The sequence below is a fragment of the Mobula birostris genome, chromosome 5, assembly GCF_030028105.1.
Source record: "Mobula birostris isolate sMobBir1 chromosome 5, sMobBir1.hap1, whole genome shotgun sequence".
In the NCBI taxonomy this organism is placed as follows: Eukaryota; Metazoa; Chordata; class Chondrichthyes; order Myliobatiformes; family Myliobatidae; genus Mobula; species Mobula birostris.
In genome coordinates this window covers 175,306,395-175,323,807 of record NC_092374.1, presented here as the reverse complement: position 1 = coordinate 175,323,807, position 17,413 = coordinate 175,306,395, and the positions used below count along the sequence as shown (strand labels likewise).

At 45.3% G+C, this 17,413-nt stretch overlaps 1 long non-coding RNA gene across 1 annotated transcript in view; it reads left to right on the top strand.

The window, feature by feature from the left end:
- Positions 1-17,413, top strand: part of LOC140197371 (uncharacterized) — a 37,746-nt gene that overhangs the window by 8,699 nt on the left and 11,634 nt on the right. Inside the window, exon 2 of the long non-coding RNA XR_011885932.1 lies at positions 13-93. This is a non-coding gene — a long non-coding RNA (uncharacterized lncRNA). The remainder of the gene's footprint in view (positions 1-12; positions 94-17,413) is intronic.

Sequence of the window (17,413 nt, the reverse complement as noted above, 5' to 3'; positions counted from 1 at the left end):
TCACCTCTTCAGTCTCTGACAGGTGAAACTATCAGACATGCTGTCGATGGTTACTGTGTGGGCAGCGGGCAGCGGGCAGAGGGCACCAGCAAGGTAACTGTATTTCAGCTTCACAGCAACAGTTCACATTCCATGCCATGATGGAAGATTATCAGAATAATCAGACAAGTCTCTCAATCCCTTTGATCAATCTACAGGAGGATTTTGGGTGGTCTCTATTCAAACAGTTGCAAGGATCTCAGCCCGGTGGCACCACTCCCAGATTATCCTGTTGATTGCTGGCCCAACAGCTGAAAGAGGCCAGTTCATTTGTCTTCACTCCCATTCAGGCTGGGCGAGCTCCCTTCCAACACGTTGTGCAATTTCTTCTCTTTTTCTGAATCTGCCTTGCCATTGAGATTAACATCTGTTATAACTGGAAATCCTGCCCATCTATTTCACAACATCTTTCCATTCTGATCTGTATAACTAATCATCTCCCTTCGAGGACCAGTCTTCATTACAAAGTACTGTTAACGTTATATGTTAACATGTTATTCACGGTTTGCTCTCAGACTTTCACTGTCCTCTGCATTCACGTTCCCATTCCTTTTCGCTCGCAGGTCTGTTTACTATCCATGTACCTGACCAAGTGTCTTATAAATGTCTACATATCTGTTCTGCTATCTCCCGCTGGCTATTGGAAGGTTTTTAGTTTTATACTGGTTTCAGCTTTCTTGTTTCTGAGATAAACCATTCAGGTTGTCCTTTCTGGGTGCTGCTCTGACATTCTCTCTCATTAATATTGCAAATCTCCCATCTCTTTTACATCATTCTCTAAAACATCTAAACCCTGGAACTGCCAGCTGCCAGCCCTGCCCTTCTCTCAACCATGTTTCTGTAATGGCCACAACATCATAGTTCCACCTCTAATCCAGATTCTAGATTAATTTGCCTTTCCTGTAATAATCCTTGCATTAAAATAAAACATAAGACTTCGGACTGTAAACTCCACACTGTTCATTAACTTGGCTCCTCTGCCCGTCCTTCCTATTAGACTTACCTAATCGAATTCCTCCCTTTCCCTCAATCCCTCTACTTGCTGACCTAGTGTAGAGGTCCTGCACAGTAAGTTGAGGGTGTTAGGAAGGAGACTGAAGAGCAGGACCTCCAAGGTCGTAATCTCTGGGTTACTTCCAGTGCCACGAGCTAATGAAGGTCAGAACAGGAAGATCGCGCAGATGAATGAGTGGCTGAGGAGATGGTGCGGGGGGCAGGGTTTCAAGTTCTTGGATCATTGGAACCTTTTCTGGGGAGGGGTGACCTGTACAAATGGGACGGGTTGCACCTGAACTGGAGGGGAACCAATATCCTGGGAGGGAGGTTTACTAATGCTATTGGGAGGGTTTAAACTAGATTTGCAGGGGGGTGGGAACCAAAGTGAAGAGGCAGAGGATGGGCGGTTGGCACACAATTAGAGACAGCTTGCAGAGAGTTTGTGAGGAAGAATAGGCAGATGATAGAGCAAAGATGTACTCAGCCAGATGGTTTGAGATCTGTCTATTTTAATGCAATGAGCATCATGAGCAAGGCGGATGAACTTAGAGCGTGGATCAATATGTGGAACTATGATGTTGTTGTCGTTACAGAGACTTGGATGTCTCAGGGGCAGGAATGGCTGCTGAGTGTACCGGGCTTTAGATATTTCAAGAAGGCCTTGGTGAGCAGGATTAAGGAAAGCCCCAAGGCATACAACAAGTATGTGAAGAGCAAGAGGCTGTGCTGTATGAGTATAGGACCAATCACATGTGACAGTGGAAAAGTTTGTATGGAGTCAGAGGAGGTAGCGGAGGTACTTAATGAATACCTTGCTTCAGTATTCACCAGTGAAAAGGACCTTGGCAATTGTGGGGATGAGTTACAACAAATTGAAACGCTTGAACATATAGACATTAAGAAAGAGGGTGTGCTAGAGCTTTTGAAAGGTATTAAGTTAGATAAGTCACTGGGACCGGACAGGATGTACCCCAGGCTACTGTGGGAGGCGAGGGAGGAGATTGCTGAGCCTCTGGCAATGATCTTTGCATCATCAATAGGGACAGGAGAAGTACCAGAGATTAGAGGGTTTCAAGTGTTGTTACCTTGTTCAAGAAATAGAGTCGAGATAACCCAGGAAATTATAGACAAGTGAGTCTTACTACGTTGGTGGGCAAGTTGTTGGAGAAGATCTTGAGAGGCAGTATTTACGAACATTTGGATCTGATTAGGGATAGTCAGTATGGCTTTGCCAAGGGCAGGTCATGCCTTATGAGCCTGATTGAATTTTTTGAGAATGTATCAAAACACATTGATGAAAGTAGAGCAGTGGCTCATTCAGAAAGTAAGGAGGCATGGGATCCAAGGAGATTTTGCTTTCTGAATCCAGAATTGGCTTGGCCACAGGAGGCAAAGTGTGGTTGTAGATGGTTTGTGTTCAGCATGGTGGTCGGTGAACAGTGATGTTCCGCAGGGATCTGTTTTGGGACCCCTCCTCTTTGTGATTTTTATAAATAACCTGGATGAAGAAGTAGAAGGGTGGGTTAGTAAGTTTGCTGATGGCACAAAAGTTGGGGGTGTTGTGGATTGTCTGGAGGGTTGTCAGAAGTTACAGCGGGACATTGCCAGGATGCAGAATTGGGCTGAGAAGTGGCAGATGGACTTCAACCCAGATAAGTGTGAAATGGTTCATGTTGGTAGGTCAAATTTAAAGACAGGATATAATAGTAATGGTAAGACTCTTGTCAGTGTGGAGGATGAGCGAGATCTTGGGGTCCATGTCCATAGGACATTCAAAGCTGCTGCACAAGTTGACAGTGTTGTTAAGAAGGCGTATGGTGTGATGGCCTTCATCAACCATAGGATTGAGTTCAAGAGCTGCGAGGTAATGTGAAAGCTATATAAGACCTTGGTTAGACCCCATTTTTTTTAAACAAAATTCTTTATTACAAATGTCGGTGCTATACAATATGTACAAAACCAGTGACTAACACATTTACTACACTACAGACAGGCCCAATACATGATAAACCAATATATTACCATCTTCATCAATGATGGCATTTACACCCCGCGGAGCCCAACAGTCCCGGAACACCTCTACGGTCGCCGTGGACTGTGCGTATTCCTTTTCAATGTTCACCCGGGCTCGAACATACCCCCTAAACATAGCCAGGCAGTCCGCCCGGGGAGAACCTCCTGCCACCCTTTTCCAGGAGCCACGGATGGCAATTTTCGCCAGCCCCAGGAGCAAGTTGACAAGGACATCCTCATCCCTTTGTGTCCCCCTCCTTACTGGATGACCATATATGAATAGGGTGGGACTGAAATGCAACCAGAAGGCGAGAAGCAGCCCACGCAAATACGCGAACAGGGGCTGCAGTCTCGCGCAATGGTTAGACCCCATTTGGAGTACCGTGTTCAGTTCTGGTCACCTGACTACAGGAAGGATGTGGATACTATAGAGAGAGTGTGGAGGAGACTTACAAGGATGTTGTCTGGATTGGAGGGTGTACCCGATGAGAATAGGTTGAGTGAACTTGGTCTTTTCTCCTTGGAGCGACAGAGGATGAGAGATGACCTGATAGAGGTGTATAAGATGAATGAGAGGAATTGATTGTGTTGATAGCCAGAGGCTTTTTCCCAGGACTGAAATGGCTAACATGAGTGGGCGTAGTTTTAAGGTGCTTGGAAGCAGGGATGTCAGAGGGAAGTTTTTCACACAGAGTGGTGAGTGTGTGGAATGCACTGCTGGTGGTGGAGGCGGATACAATAGGGTCTTTTAAGAGATTCTTAGGTAGGTACATGAAGCTTAGAAAAATAGGAAGCTATGCGGTAGGGTAATTCTAGGCAGTTTTTAGAGTAGGTTACATGGTCAGCACAACATTGTGGACCGAAGGGCCTATAATGTGCTGTAGATTTCTCTGTTCTGTGTTCTGTGAATGCAGAGAAGATTTAGAAGGATATTACCAAGACTCAAGAGCCTGAGTTACAGAGAGATAAATGAGGGGTAATCTTATATCATTATCATCATCATTATGTGGTGTGTTGTATGACGTAGGTGATCATTGTTTGTGACCATGATTGTTCTTGACAAGTCTTTTATGTAAGTAGTTTTCCATTGTCTTCTTTACAAGATGGGTGATCCCAGCCATTAGCAATGCTCTTCAGAGATTGTCGGCCTGGCATCAGTGATCACATAACCAGGACTTGTGGTATGAACCAACTGCTCATACGACCATCCACCAGCTGCTCCCATGGCTTCATGTGAGCCTGACTGGGGGGTGGGGGGGGGTTGCGAAGCAGCTGCTACACCTTGCCCAAGAGTGACCACAGTTGAACAGAGAGAAGGAGCTCTAACACCTCATCTGATAGGGACATATCTCCATCTTATAGAGATGTATAAAATCAAAACAGACATATATAGGGTGAATCTATGAATGTATACAATGTTTTTACCATTGTTGGGAAATCAAGAACTAGAGGGCATAGATTTAGGGTAAGAGGGGAAAGTTTGAATATGAACCCAAAGGGAGAATTTTTTACACAAAGGCTGGTACTGTTTGAACAATTTAGTTATTTGTTTATCTATTATTTTTTTATAGCAACTTACAGTAATTTTTGTGTCTTGCACTGTAACTGCTGCCACAAAACAAGAAATTTCATGACATTTGTCACTGATAATAAACCTAATTCTGATATATGTGGAATCAGTTGCCAGCGGAAGTGGTTGAAGTACATGAACCACATTCACAAGGTACTTGGACAGAAACATGGACAGGAAAGGTTTAGAGGGGCACAGGCAAATGGGAGCAGAGGAAGTGGCAGAGGTGTGTACGTTTTCAATGTTTAAAGATACTTGGACAGAGACAAAGGCAGAAAAGGTTTAGAGGGACATGGGCCAACGCAGGCAAATGGGAGTCATATGGTAGACATGAATAAGTTGGGACAAAGGGCATTTTTCTGTGCTGTCTAATCTACGCAAACAAAAAATCTGCAGGAGAAACGCAGCAGGTTAAGCAGCATCCGTGCAGGGAAATAGACAGTCAATCTTTCGGGTTCAGACCCTTCAGTGAGTCTCAAAATGTTGACTACTTATTTCCCTCTACAGTTGCTGCCTGGCCGGCTAGATTTCCTCCAGCATCTTTTATTTTGGTCCAAGTTCTAGTATCTGCAGTCTTTTTTGTCTCTGTGTAACTCTATCAGTGTCCTGGGCAGTGAAAGGAGCGGATAAACCTGCCCGGGGGGACCTGCTGGAGGTGTGGTCATGTTGGAAACTCCCTGCTCCACTTTCCTGGCATCGCACTGATCCTTGTCTCATCAGCAGCTTCAGGCGATGTGATTGGATCTGGGGAGGGGCTGCCGAACCTAAGACTCTGTTGGAAATCCCTGTCCCGTCAGGTCGGACTAGTTTCGGCCTGGGCTGAACTCACGAGTCAATGAGAAGTTTTGTTTGAAGCTCGGAGGAAGACAGAGTTGTCTGCTGTTTGAGGTAAAGTATCATATTTGTCACCAGAGACATTCTGAGAAACACCAGACTCTGTGAAACCGGTCCGTCAGTTCTGTACAATAATGACCGTCCCCTGGTCAGCTCTTAAACAGAATCAGAGGGTTACCACTGACAAACTCAGCATAGACTATGACCAGCCTCACAAAATGTGGTTGAACTATAAACATGAGAAAGTCTGCAATGCTGAAATCCAAAGCAACACACACAAAATGGTGGAGGAACTAAGCAGGTCAGGCAGCATCTATGGAAATGAATAAACAGTCGGTGTTTTGGGCCAAAACCCTTCTTCAGGAAGGTGGGAGGACCTCCAGCTAGTCACTTTCTCCTCGATCCACCCTTTTGTTCTGATGTCTTCCCCCTTCCTTCTCAGTCCTGAGAAAGTACCTCAGCCCAAAGTGTTTATTGATCGTTTATTCATTTCCATAGTTGCTGCCTGACCTGCTGAGTTCCTCCAGCGTTTTGTATGCGTTGCTATGGCTAAACTATATTCCAGGTACACGAGACACAGGGACAACATCAAGCTATTGGTAATTGGAAATAAAGCATGTATATTTAAAGTAAGACAAAGAAGGACAAATGTGTTTAAAACACGGTTATCGGGACAAGAGCCCTTCCACGGCCAATACAATAGAGCAGTCACCATTGCTGGACAGACAGCGCTAGTGAAGGGTTAATCCTGAGTCTCTGCATGGGAGGGGCAGCTCGCAATCCCGGCTCTCACACATGGAATTCTCTGTCCCCAAGCCTGGAGAGGGCCAGATTGTCACATAGTGTATACAAAGTGAAGCTGGAGAAGTATTAGAGCAGCTGAATATCCCTCCCTGACTCCTATTTTCTTGTCTTCTGACAGTGCGGAGCAAGGCCGACTGCCCTCCATCGCCACAGAACTGCCAATGATCTCTCGGAGTAAATTACCCTCATCACTGTCCTGTCTGCCCCCTCTAATCTCCGGTCAATGGTAAAACACATGGGCCTTCACACTGTAACCGGGACATAGAGTCATGGACCTAATGTGTGTAAATAAAGGTTCAATTGGCAGCATGGATTTAGCGGGCCGAATGGCCTGTTTCTGTGTTGTCCAACTCTATGATAGTGAGGTCAGTAACCAGAACAGGAGAGCGGGTGGGTAATCACAAATGATGGTGTGTGTCATATCTGATATGTGTGTGTGTTTGTGTGCATGTGTACACACAGGACATGAAAGGGAGGTCAGTAGCCAGGTGTGTTTGTATACAGGACGGGGGGGCGGGCGTGGTGTCAGTAACCAGATGTGTGTGTACAAAGGGTAGGAGAGAGAAGTCTGTAATTCAGGTGTTTACATGGGGCAATGGGGCAATGGTCGTGGAGAATTGGTCAGTGTCCTGCCGGGAGACGACGTGTCCCTCCTTGGCCAAATAGAGTGTGTTGTGCAGACTCTGGGTGCGGTACGCAGTATAGGGACATGATGATGAAATACTACCCTTTGCTCTGTCCCAAGTAACCAGACCCGTCTCTCCCCCTTCCACCCGACCACAACATAAAATTTATTCTAACTTTCCTCTGTTCTGGTGTAAACTCAACCATGAACTCTACGTCTCTCCACGGCTGCTGCCCGACAGCTGAGTGTTTCCTCCTTTCACTTCCTCTCGGTCTGTCTCAGTACACGGAGAGTGGGGGTTGGGGAGGAGAGGTTCAGTCATTGCAGCTCTCGGGTTGCTCACGGTATTGACAAGGTTAAAGTTATTGTGTCCCTGTAATCTGTCAAGAGGGATGTGGGCTGTCAGCGTCCCAGGACTGAAACCAGAGCTGCGGCAATACAAACCCGGCCCAAACTGCGTCTGTATTGCCGATGCCTATCCGACCCCGCGCAATCACAGTGTAGCGATGTGTGGCGTCACCAGTCTCCGGGTAAACCTGTCGGCCTCCTTGTCCTTTCCCTGTGGGTCTTGTGCCCGGCTGTGTTGTCGCTCACGGGTGAGTGACTGCACCCAACCCACAGTGCAGTGTGGGTAGGGAGGCAGGGATGAAAATCCTGGGGCAACCTCACAGAACATGGTTAAAGTATTGAATGTCAATCAGAGGTGCCATTGACGGGCATTTCTGTGTTTGCCACTTAATATCCCAAACCTGAATACAGGTATTACACTTGTCTTATTTTTTGGGGTACAGACTTCATTACATGAAGACAGAAAATCTTACAATTGGAACAACAGAAAGGTTATTTAGTGGCTATTTAGTCCACGATGCCTCACAGTGAACAACTGCATTGGCTTTACATTCAGTGGCCACTTTAATTGATAGCTTCTATACCTAATCAAGTGGCCAGTGGGTGTACGTTCACGGTCTTCTGCTGCTGTAGCCCATCCACTTCAAGGTTCGATGTGTTGTGCATACAGAAATGCTCTTTTGCACACCACCGTGGTAACACGTAGTTATTTGAGTTACTGTCACCTTCTTGTCACCTTGAACCAGCCTGGCCATTCTCTGACCTCTCTCATTAACAAGACATTTTTGCCCACAGAGCTGCCATTCACTGTTTTTTTTCACACCATTCTTTGTAAACTCTAGAGACTGTTGTGTGTGAAAATCCCAGGATATCAGCGGTTTCTGAGATATGCAAACTCCCCCATCTGGCACCAACAATCATTCCATGGCAAAAGTCATTTAGATTGCATTTCTTCCCCGTTCTGATGTTTGGCCTGAACGACTGAACCTTTTGAGCATGTCTGCATCATTTCATGCATTGAGTTTCTGCCTTCTGATTGGCTGATCAGACATCTGTATTAATGAGCAGGTGCACAGGTATACCTAAGCAACACTCACAACACGCTGGAGGAACTCAGCAGGTCGGGCAGCATCCGTGGAAACGATCAGTCAATGTTTCAAGCCGGAACTCTTCGTCAGGACTGAAGAGGGAAGGGACGGAGGCCCTATAAAGAAGGTGGGGGGAGGTTGGGAAGGAGAAGGCTGGTAGGTTCCAGGTGAAAAACCAGTAAGAGGAAAGATATACCTAAGATATTCTCAGGTATACCGAAGAAAGTGGCCACTGAGTGTATTTGTGAAATGGGTTGTTCATGTCAAAGACCAACATACAGTAGTCGTAGGGTGTGTTGGGAGCAGTCTACAAATGGTGCCTTTTTTCCAGCACCACCACCGCATACCCACAACTCAGTAACACTAATACATACGTCTGGAGGATCTGGAGGAAACCAGCGCAATCATGGTAGAACGTATGAACTCCTCACAGACCGCAATGGAAGTTGAACCCTAATCTTACAGTTGTCACTGTGGTAAAGTGTTACACTAACTGCTACACTACCATGTCAGCCTCTTTACACATTATTTTACTCTGCCTCCGAAAACTTTTCTCTCTCACGCATGGTCATCATCACATTCTTTGAGTGTTTTGCCATTTCCCTACATTGAGGGTGATTCTGGGTCACTTGTTAACCCATCGGCTTGCCAGGCTGTCATTGTGAAACAATGAGAACTGTAAACTCCAGAGCATCTAATCAGTAGGAAAAACTGTCAATGATAGAAATATGTAAAAAAGAACACCTTGGAAATGCTAGAAATAGTCAGCAAATCACAAATACAAAAAAAAGTGCTGGACATACACACACACACACACACACACACACACAAACACAATGTTGGAGGAGCTCAGCAAGTCAGGCAGCATCTTTGGAGGGAAATAAATAGTTGATATTTCATGCCGAGATTCTTCATCAGGACTGGAAAGGAAGGGGGCAGAAGTCAGAATTAGAAAGTGGGGAAGGGTAAGGAGTGAAAGACAGGAACTGAAAAATTGAGTATTGCCGGTAAAGCAGATGGATCAGAGCATAGATTAACACATGGAACGATAATATTGTGAGATTAGTGAGACTTGCTTGCAGGAACTGGCAAATCAATGTTCTGGCATTCTGTTGTTTTAAACATGCTAGAGAGGGTGGTATTAAAGGGGGAGATGTGGCAATACAGGACAGGGAAAATGACCCAGCCATGCTCAGACAGAACATCTACTGAAGATATACAAGCACAGTTGAAAATAAGAAAGGGATGACCACATTAATAGGATTGTATTAAAAACCATCCAATTGTCAGTGGGATTTGGAGGATAAAATTTGTAAAGGGATTACTGACAGATGCAAGAAAAATAAGGTTGTGATTGTGGATTATTTTAACTGTACACGTATTGACTGGAAATCTCATACTGTAAAAGGACTGGATGTGAAAGAGTTTGTCAAATGTGTTCAGAAAAGATTCCTTAATCCTAGAGGTCCCACCTAGAGAGAGTGATCCTGGATCTCCTATCAGGGAATGAGACAGGGTAGGTGACAAAGCTGTGTGGAGGGAAACACTTTCAATTCCATTAGTTTCAATATAATTATGGAGAAAGATAGGACTGGTCCTCGGATTGATAATTGGGAAAAGGCCTATTTTGATGGCATCAGAAAGGATGTGGCAGGTGTCATTTGGGATAGATGGTTTGCTGGCGAAGGGGTGCTTGGTAAGTGGGAAGCTTCAAAAGTGCATTATTGAGAGTACAGAATTTCTATCTTCCTGTTAGAATACAAGGTGGGACAACAGGCTTAGGGGACCAATTGGCATTGAGGCCCGAGTTAAGAAGGAGATACAGAGGAAGCAGAGACAGCAAGGAACAAATAAGTTTCTTGAGGTGTATAAGGAATGCAAGAGAACACTCACAGGGGAAATCGGACAGGGGAGGGGGGACTAAAAAAGGCATGAGGTTACTCTGGAAGAAAAGGTGAAGGAAAATCCCAAGAGCTTCTACAGATATATTCTGAGCAAAAAGATTCCAAGTGACAAAATTAGTACACTTGATGATCACTGTGGTCATCTATGCATGGAGCTGGAAGAGATGACAGCGATCTTAAACGAATTTTTTGCATTTTTTGGAATCAATTGTTAGGGATGACATTATGGAGTACCTGGAGGCACATGAAAAGATGGGCAAAAGCCAGCATGGTTTCCTGAAAGAAAAATCCTGCCTGACTAACCTACTGCAATTTTTTGCACAAACTGCAAGCAGAGTAGACAAAGTAGACAAAGGAGATGCAGTAGATGTGGTATACTTGGATTTTCAGAAGGCCTTTGACAAGGTGCCTCATATGAGGCTGCTTGGCAAGATAAGAGCCCATGGAATTATAGGGGTGTTACTAGCATGGGTGGAGCATTGGCTGATCAGCAGAAAACAGAGAGTGGAAATAAAGAGATCCTATTCTGGCTGGCTGCCAGTTACCAGTGGAGTTCCACAGGGGTCAGTGTTGGGACCACTGCTGTTGATGATGTATGTTAATGATTTGGACAGTGGGATTAATAGATTTGTGGCTAAATTTGCTGATGATACAAAGTTAGCTGGAGGAGCGGGTAGTGTTTAGGAAACAGAGTCTGCAGAGAGACTTCGATAGTTTAGGGGAATAGGAAAAGAAGTGGCAATTGAAATACGATGTTGGAAAGTGTATGGTCATGCACTTTGGAGTAAGAAATAAATGGGCAGACTATTATGTAGATGGGGAGAGAATTCAAAATGCAGAGATGCACAGGGACTTGGGAGTCCTTGAGCAGGATACCCTAAAAGTTAACCTCCAGGTTTAGTCGGTGGTGAAGACGACGAATGCAATGTTGGCATTCATTTCTAGAGGTATAGAATACAAGAGCAGGGATGTGATGTTGTGGCTCTATAAGACACTTGAGACCACAGTTGGAGTATTGTATGCAGTTTTGGGCTCCTTATTTTAGTAAGGATATACTGACATTGGAGAGGGTTCAGAGAGAAGATTCATGAGAATGATTCCAGGAATGAGAGGGTTACCGTATGAGGAACGTCTGGCAGCTCGGTCTGTACTCCATGGAGTTCAGAGGAATAAGTGGGGATCTCATAGAAACATTCCAAATGTTAAAAGGCCTGAACAGATTAGATATGACAAAGTTATTTCCCATGGTAGGGGAGTCCAGGACAAGAGGGAACAACTTCAGGATTGAAGGATGTCCATTTAGAACTGAGTTGTGGAGAAATTACTTTAGTCAGAGGGTGGTAAATCTGTGGAATTTGTTGCCACGAGTGGCTGTGGAGGCCAAGTCATTGGCTGCATTTAAGGCAGAGACAGATAGGTTCTTGATTAGCCAGGGCATCAAAGGGTATGGGGAGAAGGCAGGAGAGTGGAGATGACTGGAAGAATTGGATCAGCCCATGATTGAATGACGGAGCAGACTCGATGGGCTGAATGGCCTACTTCTGCTCCTATATCTTATGGTCTATGGTCTTATAGTCTTATTTATAATGAAGTTTAGTACAATCATCAGTTCAACATCTTGTAACTTAGGGTATAATTTAGATAATAGGGGAAAGATATAAACGAGAGCTAAGAGGCAACATATTCTACAGAGGATAGTGGGAATATGGAAAAAACTGCCAGAGGAAGATGGGTACAATTATATTTAAAAGGCACTTGCCATAGGCAGATGGAGGAGAATAGTTTAGAGAATCGTGGGTCATATGCAGACAAATTGAACTGGGCACATTACCTCACTGATTTCCCATGCAGATTCCTCACAGACAGGCCCCAGTTAGTATGGATTGGCAACAACATCTCCTCCACACTTCCGATCCGCACACTTACACCACAGAGCTGTGTGACCATAAAAGACAGGAGCAGAATTAGGCGATTTGGCCCATCGAGTCTGCTCTGCTATTCCATCATGATTGATTGATTCACCGTTCCGCCCCCTCCCCGCTCTACTCGCTTTGTAACTATGATTGTGTGGATAGCACAGCTCCAATGCCATGTTTAAGTTTGCTGATGACAACACTGTCACTGGCTGAGTCAAAGATGGTGATGAATTGGCATATAGGAGTGAGATTGAAAATCTGGTTGAGGGGTGCCATAACAACAACCTCTCATTCGTCATCAGCAAAATGAAGGAGCTGATTATTGACTTTAGGAGGAGGAAGCTGGAGGTTCATGAGCCAGTCCTCTTTAGGGGATCAAAGGTGAAAAGGATTAGCAACTTTAAATCCCTTGGTGTTAACATATCAGAGATGTGTCTTAGGGCCAGCACATAAGTGCCATCACAAAAACAACAGTGGAGAGAATCCAAACTGGCTGCTGTGGAGTAGGCTACAGAAAGAGGCGGATGCAGCCCAGTACTTCACAGGCTACATTTACATGGAGCCACTGCCAAAGTAAAGCAGCATCCATCAAGGATCAAAGACCCCACCACCCAGGCCATACCCTCTTTGCGTTGCTGTTGTCAGACAGGAGATACAAGAGTCTTGGATGCAACACCAACAGGTTCAGGAACAGTTATTACCCTCCAACTATGAGGCTCCCAAACCAGCACAGATAACTTTCATCGCCACTACTCTAAACTGATTCTCTGACTTACATTCACTTTCAATAGGTTTTATCACTCATGTTTTCATTTTTGTGTTATTTATCTGCACTCTTTGTCTTCTTTCGCACTTTGGTTGCTTGTCAGTCTCTGTCTGTTCATGTATAGCTTTTTTCATAAGTTCTGTCGTTTTTATTTTTTCAGTAAATTCCTGCAAGAAAATATATTTCAAAGTAGTATGTGGTAACATATATGTCCTTTGATTTAAAAAAATACTTTGAATGTTGTAGGTGGTAGGTCTTGATGCTAAATTCAACCACTTCAATTAACCAGATGTCATAAGGTGGGTGCTGGGAGCGGGCCCAAATGCAAGACACAGAGAGTGAAGTACTAGGAACAGGACTAGGTGTCAAGAAAGCAAGGGAAGTGGGGAAGAAAGGACGCTGGGCATTGACACAGGCCCTGGACGAGACTAGGATGCAGGGTCTGGGCTAGGACATGGACAAGAAACACAGAACCGGGACAAGGAACTAGGAACAAGGAGCCTGGACTAGTGACACAGAACTCCAGAACCAGAGCCTGGACAAGGACCCAGAACCTGGGTCTTGCCTCAGAACTGTAACCCGGGTCTAGGCTAGCACTCAGGACTAGGATCTTGGCAAGGACAGGACATGGCTACAGAACAGGACGTGGAACTCCTGCACAGGACGAGGCACATGGACAGGACAAGAACGCAAAGTCTTGACTTGGGCAGGACAAGGTTCTAGGACTTGGCTTGGACAGGACGAGGTTCTAGGATTTGGCTTGGATAGGACGAGGAAACCCCAGCACCAGGCTGGGCGAGGTACTCCTGGGCTGGGTGAGGCACATGATCAAGATGAGAACATGAAGCCTTGACTTGGTCAAGGGAGACAGGAACACAGAGCCTTGGTCTTGAGGGGACAGGAATGCAGAGCCTTGGTCTTGAGGGGACAGGAACATGGAACACAGAGCCGGGATCCCTCCTTGGGAACAGGACGTAGGGCCAGGACTCATACACAGAACGCTAAACACAACAACACAGTTCCCAACACTAGGTAGCAGCAAATGGCCAGACCTAACTAGCAAAGGCGTGGACACAGAGACAGTTCCAAATAACAAAAGACAGCTCTTTATCTAGGCACAGCAAGGCTCCAGTCTTGCTCCAGCAATAGAACTTGACAGCGATACAGGCAAGGACACTGGCAAGGTTGCAGGCAAGTCTTCAGGCCAAGGCTACAGGCAGAGTCTGCAGGCAAGGCTTCAGGCACAGCTTCAAGGTGAAGGGAACAGTCCAGCAACTAAAGCTGAATGCAGGAGCTGTTTATTTAGCCAGCCCAAAATCAGAATCATGTGCCTCAATTAAGGCACACAACAGGATAAGGGAAAACCAGAAAACCTGGAATACGAATCGATGGAGCGGACCGTGAACTGGAATGCGGACTTCACAGACCGGACCATGACAACAGATTTCATACTTGTATCAGAACTGGTCAATGCTGATGTAAGGGAATCAATATGAAACACTATCTCAGTTTTCCCTCTCCACAGATGATGCCTGACCTGCTGGACATACTCAAAAGTGTCCTCTATTATCTCAGATTTCCTGCATCTGCACTATTTTATTCTCAGCTCTGGATCTCATGTTCAAACAGACTCACTCATCTCCCTCTGACAGCTCAGCCGTGACGAACAAACCTTCACTGCCCTTTCTAAACCGGAACCAACCTCACTGGTGTCATCCATTGTTTCTTTGTCCCTGTCTGGTCACAGACACTCTCTCCCTTCTCCCCCACCCTACACACCTTCTCCACAACATAATATTTATTCTAACTTTCCTCCTCTCTGATGTAAGGTCATTAACCCTGAAATGTTGATTCTGCTGAGTGTTTCCTATGTTTATTTCCTCTCAGCACACGGAGAGTAGGGGGTGGACTGTGTGGGGAGGCTCAGTCACTGCAGCTTGAGGGCTTGGTCACAGCACTGACTGGGTTTCAGTTATTGTGTCCCTGTGGTCTGTCAGGGGGATGTAGCTGTGACTGTCCCATGACTGAAACCAAAGGTTCGGCGAGAACAGTCACAGCCCAAACAATCGGTGCAAACTCACCCCGTCCAATCATAGTGCTGTGTTCTGGAGGGTCACCAGTCTCTGGGTAAACTTCAAACTCGAGAAAGTCTGCAGAAGCTCAACATCCGAAGCAATGCTGACAAAACGCTGCAGGAACACAGCATCTACGAAAAAGAGTAAACAGTCGATGTTTCAGTCCGAGACCCTTCTTCAGGGTAAACTTAACACCCTGCTCATCCCTTTCCCTGCAGAACCTGTGTCTGGGCTCTATTTATGCCTCTCATAATCTTGTAAACCTCTATCAGATCTCGCCTCATACTCTGGTGCTCCAGAGAAAACAACCCAAGTTTATCCAGCCCGTGATGGTACTTGTCCTCTAAACCAGGCAACATCCTGACAAACCTTTTCTGCATCCTCTCCAAAGCCTCAACATCTTTCCTATAGTGGGACAACCAGAACTCTACGCAATTCTCCAGATGTGGCCTAACCAGAGTTTTATAAAGTGCAACATAACTTTAGAATTAACTGCCTGGACTAACAAAAGCAAGCATTCCATAAACCCTCTTAACCACCTTATTGACCTGTGGAGCCACTTTCAAGGAGCTATGAACTTGGGTCCCAAGATCTTCCTATTCAGCAACACCGGTAAGGATCTTGCCCTTAACAGTGCACTGCCTCCTTGTATTCGCCCTACCGAGGTGCAGCACCTCACATTTATCAGGGTTAAACTCCATCTGCCATTTCTCTGCCCATATCTGCAACTGATCTGCAATGCACTGTATTCTGCACTATCTGTAACTCCACCAATCTTGGTATCATCTGCAAATGTACTAACCCACCCATTTACGTTTTCAAGCAAGTAATAGCAGAGGTTCCAGCACAGATCCCTGCAGAACACCACAATTACAGACCTCCAGTTCAAATAAGTCCCTTCAATCACTACCCTCTGGTTTTCTATGTTCAAGCAGGTTCTGAATCCAAACAGCTAATTCACGGTAGACCCCATACACATTAATCTTCTGGATTAGTCTCCCATGAAGGACTTTGTCAAACACCTCACTAAAGTCATTGTGGACAACATTCACTGCCCTACCATCATCAATCACGCTCGTCACCTTGTCAAAAATTCAGTCAAGTTGGTAAGACATGTCCTGTCCCACACAAAGCCACACCGACTCTCCCTAATTAGGTCATGGGTTTCCAAATGCTCATATATCCTATTCCTCAGAATTTTATCCAGCAATTTCCCTACAACTGACGTGAGACTCACTTGTTTATAGTTCCCAGGATTTTTCCTTGTTCCCTTCTTAAACAGAGGTACAACATAAGCCAGTCCTCCAGGTCCTCACCTATGCCTAGAGCAGATATGAAGATACTGATCAAGGCCCATGTCAGTACCTCTGTCAGTAACTTTGTCTTTTTGTGTGTTTTCCCCCTAGCCGTCAGTCTGTGGTTTTGTATTGCTATGTGCTCTTGTTTGTTTTCATGCCCCATGTGCTCCTGTCCCCACTCCTGCTCTACTCCGGTCCCTGTATTACTGAGTACTCCGTCTCTCACCTGTTTCTCATTATTACCTGTTTTGCTGTCACTTGTATCTTGTTGTGCTCCACCTGTCATCTTCCTCTCTGATTATTGCTCAGTATATTTTAGTCCTGTGTTTTCACTTGTTTGTTGCCAGATTGTGCCAGTGAGTTTTCCTGAGTCTGTTGGTCTGTCGTCTCTGCCTGTTTCCTGATTCTGGTTTTTGGATTTCTCTGGAATTTTTGACCTCCGCCTGAACTTTGACACTGACTTTCTTGCCCCTCTGGATTTGCTACTCAGTAACTATCGCAGTGCACAACAGTACTTGATCTGCGATTGGGTCCCTGATTCTGCATCCTGACACCCCAGCAATCTCGTCTCTTGCCTCCTTCAATAACCAGGGGTAAATCGCATCAGTTCCTGGGGACTTATCCACCTTAATATTCATTAAGAGACCCAACATTTCCTCCTTCTTGACCTCTAAATGCCCTATCATATTTATACACTCAGCACTGATCTCCTGCTCCTCCCTGTCATTTTCCTTGATAAATCCTGAAGCAAAGGATTAAGTACCTCACTCACATTCCCTGCATCCAAGCAAATGTCCCCCTCTTTATCCTTGAGTGGTTCCTACCCTCTCCCAGTTATCCGGTTGCTCCTGATGTATGTATAAACTGCCTTGGGATTCACCTCAATCCAACTTGTCAAGGACTTCTCATGGCCCCTCCCGGCTTTCCTAATTCCTTTCTTCAGTTCTTTCCTGGCTTGTTTATAATCTTCATGTTTTTCGCTTGATCCCAGTTTCTGAAGCTTTGCATACTTTTCCTTTTTCTTCTTGACCAAATTCATCACCTCTCTGGACATCCAAGGTTCTCTAATCTTTCCATCCTTGTCCTTCCTTCCAGCTGTAACTGGAAGTAAATCATTGAATAATTTATATTTAAAGC